The 10,219-nt window shown below is 30.7% G+C and overlaps 1 long non-coding RNA gene across 1 annotated transcript; it reads right to left on the reverse strand.

The window, feature by feature from the left end:
• Positions 1-805: 805 nt before the first annotated feature.
• Positions 806-9,009, reverse strand: LOC127701390 (uncharacterized). Its single transcript, XR_007982006.1, has 3 exons — positions 8,893-9,009; positions 3,531-3,751; positions 806-950 (listed from the first exon to the last, which is right to left on the reverse strand). It is a non-coding gene; the product is annotated as an uncharacterized LOC127701390 (long non-coding RNA).
• Positions 9,010-10,219: the final 1,210 nt, after the last annotated feature.

Genomic DNA, 10,219 nt, shown 5'->3' on the forward strand with positions numbered 1-10,219 from the left:
TAACCACTAGCTATCAAACAAAAGAAAATAAAGATAGTCTGTGAAACAGACAAGGTCAAACAACCAGTAATAAGTGCTTTTGATACAGATTCAGTGAAATCTGCTAAAAGGAATTCAACTTGTATGTGCATAGAACCTCATTTTTCACTTGCTTCATACTGACCGTTAGACTAGGACCATTAAAGCAGCACATTTTGCACTCTTATTCTGATTTTATCTACTTTTTTTGTATGTTTAGTGTTCAAAAATGAGTTAAACATCTACATTAGATACCACAAACACAAGAAGAAAATCAGAAAAACCTGTCAGAGAGAAAGTAAGCATGCTACTTTTGTAAAAATATTGAAACAACTGAAAAAGTTCAATTTTGGGCATGTAGGCTGAAATGTCACTTTTTACAAAATTTCTATCAAATAAAAGTGGAAATCATTTATTCTCATGTAGTTTGACAAATTAATACCAATAGATCATTCAGGGAAGTTGTCAAAGTACAAATTCAATATTTCCTGAATTTCACCTATTAGGGGTCTAAACCTTGACCAATTCTAATAAAACTTGGCATGATTTAAGCTTAGTGTATTATAAAACAGTTAACAAAGTTTCAAAGCCATATGATACCAATTATAAAAATTGTGGCATTTTTTATATCTGAACTTTGGGTGCTGAATTGTGGCGTTGAATTAGAATAATTTCAACTATCAAATTTGGGCTTCCAAAAACCAAAATATACCAAAACTTACACTTTTTAATGTCTCTATGTATAAGTTATCACCTATTAAAAGCAACAGATAGCATACTTCATGTTTCAGACTTATAAAAAATGGCCAGAAGTAAATTTCATATGGGCCTGTGCCAAAAAATAGAGGTTTTCAAATGAAGTGAGGCCTTATATGAAATGTAATATTTTTCACTTACCACAATTTTCTGAAGTTGCTAAGTTATAAAAAAACCTTTTACATGTTATAAATGTACTTTTAATGGAAATATAAGTTTCGAATAGCATAACACATGTGAATAAAATGGTCTTCAGCAATGTCAAGCTTAAAAAAACAGGTTGTCAATTTAGGTCGTTCCCCACATTTGTATATTAAAAAGCATATAAATGATATGGGAGATGGAGATATGCTTCTTTTTGCTCTAATCTTTGCTCCGATATGATAAAACATGGAACCTGGATGTAACAAGACTGTCACTTTCAACTATATATGTAGATAGTATGATCTGATGCAAAGTTATTTACTTTACTTTTTAAAACCGGCATATAATTTCAGCCTCAAAAGGCCAATATTTTAACCACTAGCTATCAAACAAAAGAAAATAAAGATAGTCTGTGAAACAGACAAGGTCAAACAACCAGTAATAAGTGCTTTTGATACAGATTCAGTGAAATCTGCTAAAAGGAATTCAACTTGTATGTGCATAGAACCTCATTTTTCACTTGCTTCATACTGACCGTTAGACTAGGACCATTAAAGCAGCACATTTTGCACTCTTATTCTGATTTTATCTACTTTTTTTGTATGTTTAGTGTTCAAAAATGAGTTAAACATCTACATTAGATACCACAAACACAAGAAGAAAATCAGAAAAACCTGTCAGAGAGAAAGTAAGCATGCTACTTTTGTAAAAATATTGAAACAACTGAAAAAGTTCAATTTTGGGCATGTAGGCTGAAATGTCACTTTTTACAAAATTTCTATCAAATAAAAGTGGAAATCATTTATTCTCATGTAGTTTGACAAATTAATACCAATAGATCATTCAGGGAAGTTGTCAAAGTACAAATTCAATATTTCCTGAATTTCACCTATTAGGGGTCTAAACCTTGACCAATTCTAATAAAACTTGGCATGATTTAAGCTTAGTGTATTATAAAACAGTTAACAAAGTTTCAAAGCCATATGATACCAATTATAAAAATTGTGGCATTTTTTATATCTGAACTTTGGGTGCTGAATTGTGGCGTTGAATTAGAATAATTTCAACTATCAAATTTGGGCTTCCAAAAACCAAAATATACCAAAACTTACACTTTTTAATGTCTCTATGTATAAGTTATCACCTATTAAAAGCAACAGATAGCATACTTCATGTTTCAGACTTATAAAAAATGGCCAGAAGTAAATTTCATATGGGCCTGTGCTAAAAAATAGAGGTTTTCAAATGAAGTGAGGCCTTATATGAAATGTAATATTTTTCACTTACCACAATTTTCTGAAGTTGCTAAGTTATAAAAAAACCTTTTACATGTTATAAATGTACTTTTAATGGAAATATAAGTTTCAAATAGCATAACACATGTGAATAAAATGGTCTTCAGCAATGTCAAGCTTAAAAAAACAGGTTGTCAATTTAGGTCGTTCCCCACATTTGCATATTAAAAAGCATATAAATGATATGGGAGATGGAGATATGCTTCTTTTTGCTCTAATCTTTGCTCAGATATGATAAAACATGGAACCTGGATGTAACAAGACTGTCACTTTCAACTATATATGTAGACAGTATGATCTGATGCAAAGTTATTTACTTTACTTTTTAAAACCGGCATGAAATTTCAGCCTCAAAAGGCCAATATTTTAACCACTAGCTATCAAACAAAAGAAAATAAAGATAGTCTGTGAAACAGACAAGGTCAAACAACCAGTAATAAGTGCTTTTGATACAGATTCAGTGAAATCTGCTAAAAGGAATTCAACTTGTATGTGCATAGAACCTCATTTTTCACTTGCTTCATACTGACCGTTAGACTAGGACCATTAAAGCAGCACATTTTGCACTCTTATTCTGATTTTATCTACTTTTTTTGTATGTTTAGTGTTCAAAAATGAGTTAAACATCTACATTAGATACCACAAACACAAGAAGAAAATCAGAAAAACCTGTCAGAGAGAAAGTAAGCATGCTACTTTTGTAAAAATATTGAAACAACTGAAAAAGTTCAATTTTGGGCATGTAGGCTGAAATGTCACTTTTTACAAAATTTCTATCAAATAAAAGTGGAAATCATTTATTCTCATGTAGTTTGACAAATTAATACCAATAGATCATTCAGGGAAGTTGTCAAAGTACAAATTCAATATTTCCTGAATTTCACCTATTAGGGGTCTAAACCTTGACCAATTCTAATAAAACTTGGCATGATTTAAGCTTAGTGTATTATGAAACAGTTTACAAAGTTTCAAAGCCATATGATACCAATTATAAAAATTGTGGCATTTTTTATATCTGAACTTTGGGTGCTGAATTGTGGCGTTGAATTAGAATAATTTCAACTATCAAATTTGGGCTTCCAAAAACCAAAACATACCAAAACTTACACTTTTTAATGTCTCTATGTATAAGTTATCACCTATTAAAAGCAACAGATAGCATACTTCATGTTTAAGACTTATAAAAAATGGCCAGAAGTAAATTTCATATGGGCCTGTGCCAAAAAATAGAGGTTTTCAAATGAAGTGAGGCCTTATATGAAATGCAATATTTTTCACTTACCACAATTTTCTGAAGTTGCTAAGTTATAAAAAAACCTTTTACATGTTATAAATGTACTTTTAATGGAAATATAAGTTTCAAATAGCATAACACATGTGAATAAAATGGTCTTCAGCAATGTCAAGCTTAAAAAAACAGGTTGTCAATTTAGGTCGTTCCCCACATTTGCATATTAAAAAGCATATAAATGATATGGGAGATGGAGATATGCTTCTTTTTGCTCTAATCTTTGCTCAGATATGATAAAACATGGAACCTGGATGTAACAAGACTGTCTCTTTCAACTATATATGTAGACAGTATGATCTGATGCAAAGTTATTTACTTTACTTTTTAAAACCGGCATGGAATTTCAGCCTCAAAAGGCCAATATTTTAACCACTAGCTATCAAACAAAAGAAAATAAAGATAGTCTGTGAAACAGACAAGGTCAAACAACCAGTAATAAGTGCTTTTGATACAGATTCAGTGAAATCTGCTAAAAGGAATTCAACTTGTATGTGCATAGAACCTCATTTTTCACTTGCTTCATACTGACCGTTAGACTAGGACCATTAAAGCAGCACATTTTGCACTCTTATTCTGATTTTATCTACTTTTTTTGTATGTTTAGTGTTCAAAAATGAGTTAAACATCTACATTAGATACCACAAACACAAGAAGAAAATCAGAAAAACCTGTCAGAGAGAAAGTAAGCATGCTACTTTTGTAAAAATATTGAAACAACTGAAAAAGTTCAATTTTGGGCATGTAGGCTGAAATGTCACTTTTTACAAAATTTCTATCAAATAAAAGTGGAAATCATTTATTCTCATGTAGTTTGACAAATTAATACCAATAGATCATTCAGGGAAGTTGTCAAAGTACAAATTCAATATTTCCTGAATTTCACCTATTAGGGGTCTAAACCTTGACCAATTCTAATAAAACTTGGCATGATTTAAGCTTAGTGTATTATGAAACAGTTTACAAAGTTTCAAAGCCATATGATACCAATTATAAAAATTGTGGCATTTTTTTATCTGAACTTAGGGTGCTGAATTGTGGCGTTGAATTAGAATAATTTCAACTATCAAATTTGGGCTTCCAAAAACCAAAATATACCAAAACTTACACTTTTTAATGTCTCTATGTATAAGTTATCACCTATTAAAAGCAACAGATAGCATACTTCATGTTTCAGACTTATAAAAAATGGCCAGAAGTAAATTTCATATGGGCCTGTGCCAAAAAATAGAGGTTTTCAAATGAAGTGAGGCCTTATATGAAATGTAATATTTTTCACTTACCACAATTTTCTGAAGTTGCTAAGTTATAAAAAAACCTTTTACATGTTATAAATGTACTTTTAATGGAAATATAAGTTTCAAATAGCATAACACATGTGAATAAAATGGTCTTCAGCAATGTCAAGCTTAAAAAAACAGGTTGTCAATTTAGGTCGTTCCCCACATTTGCATATTAAAAAGCATATAAATGATATGGGAGATGGAGATATGCTTCTTTTTGCTCTAATCTTTGCTCAGATATGATAAAACATGGAACCTGGATGTAACAAGACTGTCACTTTCAACTATATATGTAGACAGTATGATCTGATGCAAAGTTATTTACTTTACTTTTTAAAACCGGCATGAAATTTCAGCCTCAAAAGGCCAATATTTTAACCACTAGCTATCAAACAAAAGAAAATAAAGATAGTCTGTGAAACAGACTAGGTCAAACAACCAGTAATAAGTGCTTTTGATACAGATTCAGTGAAATCTGCTAAAAGGAATTCAACTTGTATGTGCATAGAACCTCATTTTTCACTTGCTTCATACTGACCGTTAGACTAGGACCATTAAAGCAGCACATTTTGCACTCTTATTCTGATTTTATCTACTTTTTTTGTATGTTTAGTGTTCAAAAATGAGTTAAACATCTACATTAGATACCACAAACACAAGAAGAAAATCAGAAAAACCTGTCAGAGAGAAAGTAAGCATGCTACTTTTGTAAAAATATTGAAACAACTGAAAAAGTTCAATTTTGGGCATGTAGGCTGAAATGTCACTTTTTACAAAATTTCTATCAAATAAAAGTGGAAATCATTTATTCTCATGTAGTTTGACAAATTAATACCAATAGATCATTCAGGGAAGTTGTCAAAGTACAAATTCAATATTTCCTGAATTTCACCTATTAGGGGTCTAAACCTTGACCAATTCTAATAAAACTTGGCATGATTTAAGCTTAGTGTATTATGAAACAGTTTACAAAGTTTCAAAGCCATATGATACCAATTATAAAAATTGTGGCATTTTTTTATCTGAACTTAGGGTGCTGAATTGTGGCGTTGAATTAGAATAATTTCAACTATCAAATTTGGGCTTCCAAAAACCAAAATATACCAAAACTTACACTTTTTAATGTCTCTATGTATAAGTTATCACCTATTAAAAGCAACAGATAGCATACTTCATGTTTCAGACTTATAAAAAATGGCCAGAAGTAAATTTCATATGGGCCTGTGCCAAAAAATAGAGGTTTTCAAATGAAGTGAGGCCTTATATGAAATGTAATATTTTTCACTTACCACAATTTTCTGAAGTTGCTAAGTTATAAAAAAACCTTTTACATGTTATAAATGTACTTTTAATGGAAATATAAGTTTCAAATAGCATAACACATGTGAATAAAATGGTCTTCAGCAATGTCAAGCTTAAAAAAACAGGTTGTCAATTTAAGTCGTTCCCCACATTTGCATATTAAAAAGCATATAAATGATATGGGAGATGGAGATATGCTTCTTTTTGCTCTAATCTTTGCTCAGATATGATAAAACATGGAACCTGGATGTAACAAGACTGTCACTTTCAACTATATATGTAGACAGTATGATCTGATGCAAAGTTATTTACTTTACTTTTTAAACCGGCATGAAATTTCAGCCTCAAAAGGCCAATATTTTAACCACTAGCTATCAAACAAAAGAAAATAAAGATAGTCTGTGAAACAGACAAGGTCAAACAACCAGTAATAAGTGCTTTTGATACAGATTCAGTGAAATCTGCTAAAAGGAATTCAACTTGTATGTGCATAGAACCTCATTTTTCACTTGCTTCATACTGACCGTTAGACTAGGACCATTAAAGCAGCACATTTTGCACTCTTATTCTGATTTTATCTACTTTTTTTGTATGTTTAGTGTTCAAAAATGAGTTAAACATCTACATTAGATACCACAAACACAAGAAGAAAATCAGAAAAACCTGTCAGAGAGAAAGTAAGCATGCTACTTTTGTAAAAATATTGAAACAACTGAAAAAGTTCAATTTTGGGCATGTAGGCTGAAATGTCACTTTTTACAAAATTTCTATCAAATAAAAGTGGAAATCATTTATTCTCATATAGTTTGACAAATTAATACCAATAGATCATTCAGGGAAGTTGTCAAAGTACAAATTCAATATTTCCTGAATTTCACCTATTAGGGGTCTAAACCTTGACCAATTCTAATAAAACTTGGCATGATTTAAGCTTAGTGTATTATGAAACAGTTTACAAAGTTTCAAAGCCATATGATACCAATTATAAAAGTTGTGGCATTTTTTATATCTGAACTTTGGGTGCTGAATTGTGGCGTTGAATAAGAATAATTTCAGCTATCAAATTTGGGCTTCCAAAAACCAAAATATACCAAAACTTACACTTTTTAATGTCTCTATGTATAAGTTATCACCTATTAAAAGCAACAGATAGCATACTTCATGTTTCAGACTTATAAAAAATGGCCAGAAGTAAATTTCATATGGGCCTGTGCCAAAAAATAGAGGTTTTCAAATGAAGTGAGGCCTTATATGAAATGAAATATTTTTCACTTACCACAATTTTCTGAAGTTGCTAAGTTATAAAAAAACCTTTTACATGTTATAAATGTACTTTTAATAGAAATATAAGTTTCAAATAGCATAACACATGTGAATAAAATGGTCTTCAGCAATGTCAAGCTTAAAAAAACAGGTTGTCAATTTAAGTCGTTCCCCACATTTGCATATTAAAAAGCATATAAATGATATGGGAGATGGAGATATGCTTCTTTTTGCTCTAATCTTTGCTCAGATATGATAAAACATGGAACCTGGATGTAACAAGACTGTCACTTTCAACTATATATGTAGACAGTATGATCTGATGCAAAGTTATTTACTTTACTTTTTAAAACTGGCATGAAATTTCAGCCTCAAAAGGCCAATATTTTAACCACTAGCTATCAAACAAAAGAAAATAAAGATAGTCTGTGAAACAGACAAGGTCAAACAACCAGTAATAAGTGCTTTTGATACAGATTCAGTGAAATCTGCTAAAAGGAATTCAACTTGTATGTGCATAGAACCTCATTTTTCACTTGCTTCATACTGACCGTTAGACTAGGACCATTAAAGCAGCACATTTTGCACTCTTATTCTGATTTTATCTACTTTTTTTGTATGTTTAGTGTTCAAAAATGAGTTAAACATCTACATTAGATACCACAAACACAAGTAGAAAATCAGAAAAACCTGTCAGAGAGAAAGTAAGCATGCTACTTTTGTAAAAATATTGAAACAACTGAAAAAGTTCAATTTTGGGCATGTAGGCTGAAATGTCACTTTTTACAAAATTTCTATCAAATAAAAGTGGAAATCATTTATTCTCATGTAGTTTGACAAATTAATACCAATAGTTGTCAAAGTACAAATGCAATATTTCCTGAATTTCACCTATTAGGGGTCTAAACCTTGACCAATTCTAATAAAACTTGGCATGATTTAAGCTTAGTGTATTATGAAACAGTTTACAAAGTTTCAAAGCCATATGATACCAATTATAAAAATTGTGGCATTTTTTATATCTGAACTTTGGGTGCTGAATTGTGGCGTTGAATTAGAATAATTTCAACTATCAAATTTGGGCTTCCAAAAACCAAAATATACCAAAACTTACACTTTTTAATGTCTCTATGTATAAGTTATCACCTATTAAAAGCAACAGATAGCATACTTCATGTTTCAGACTTATAAAAAATGGCCAGAAGTAAATTTCATATGGGCCTGTGCCAAAAAATAGAGGTTTTCAAATGAAGTGAGGCCTTATATGAAATGTAATATTTTTCACTTACCACAATTTTCTGAAGTTCCTAAGTTATAAAAAAACCTTTTACATGTTATAAATGTACTTTTAATGGAAATATAAGTTTCAAATAGCATAACACATGTGAATAAAATGGTCTTCAGCAATGTCAAGCTTAAAAAAACAGGTTGTCAATTTAGTTCGTTCCCCACATTTGCATATTAAAAAGCATATAAATGATATGGGAGATATATATGCTTCTTTTTGCTCTAATCTTTGCTCAGATATGATAAAACATGGAACCTGGATGTAACAAGACTGTCACTTTCAACTATATATGTAGACAGTATGATCTGATGCAAAGTTATTTACTTTACTTTTTAAAACCGGCATGAAATTTCAGCCTCAAAAGGTCAATATTTTAACCACTAGCTATCAAACAAAAGAAAATAAAGATAGTCTGTGAAACAGACAAGGTCAAACAACCAGTAATAAGTGCTTTTGATACAGATTCAGTGAAATCTGCTAAAAGGAATTCAACTTGTATGTGCATAGAACCTCATTTTTCACTTGCTTCATACTGACCTTTAGACTAGGACCATTAAAGCAGCACATTTTGCACTCTTATTCTGATTTTATCTACTTTTTTTGTATGTTTAGTGTTCAAAAATGAGTTAAACATCTACATTAGATACCACAAACACAAGAAGAAAATCAGAAAAACCTGTCAGAGAGAAAGTAAGCATGCTACTTTTGTAAAAATATTGAAACAACTGAAAAAGTTCAATTTTGGGCATGTAGGCTGAAATGTCACTTTTTACAAAATTTCTATCAAATAAAAGTGGAAATCATTTATTCTCATGTAGTTTGACAAATTAATACCAATAGATCATTCAGGGAAGTTGTCAAAGTACAAATTCAATATTTCCTGAATTTCACCTCTTAGGCCACAGACCACAATTAAATTCTCTATTAGTTCTTTATAACGTTTTGTTTCATTAAAAAAAATGCACCGGTTCTTTTTGTCAAATATTTTGTGTGTGTAAAGTACAGTACTAGTCCAAACATATATCAAACATTCAGAAATATCGCACTCCAGCATCTTACAAATTTAGCTAATACACATCCATACCCCTATGGACAAGTCAAGAGATGTTCCGAAAACTGTTAATATCACCTTTTTGCACCTGGCCTAATCACTCTTTCCATATCAAAATCAGTTAAAATACAACATCCAAAAGTTTATTTCACCTCTCTTCTTTCATTTCCATCCAAAAAAAATCTAAGAAATGAGTGAGGAAGGGAAAGAAAAAAAATTTAGAAAAAATACACTCTAATTAAAAGGAACTTTTTGTCAAATATTTTGTGTGTGTAAAGTACAGTACTAGTCCAAACATATATCAAACATTCAGAAATATCGCTCCCCAGCATCTTACAAATTTAGCTAATACATATCCATACCCCTATGGACAAGTCAAGAGATGTTCCGAAAAACGGTAAATATCACCTTTTTGCACCTGGCCTAATCACTCTTTCCATATCAAAATCAGTTAAAATACAACATCCAAAAGTTTATTTCACCTCTCTTCTTTCATTTCCATCCAAAAAAATCTAAGAAATGAGTGAGGAA

This window comes from Mytilus californianus, unplaced genomic scaffold (assembly GCF_021869535.1).
Source record: "Mytilus californianus isolate M0D057914Y unplaced genomic scaffold, xbMytCali1.0.p SCAF_5, whole genome shotgun sequence".
In the NCBI taxonomy this organism is placed as follows: Eukaryota; Metazoa; Mollusca; class Bivalvia; order Mytilida; family Mytilidae; genus Mytilus; species Mytilus californianus.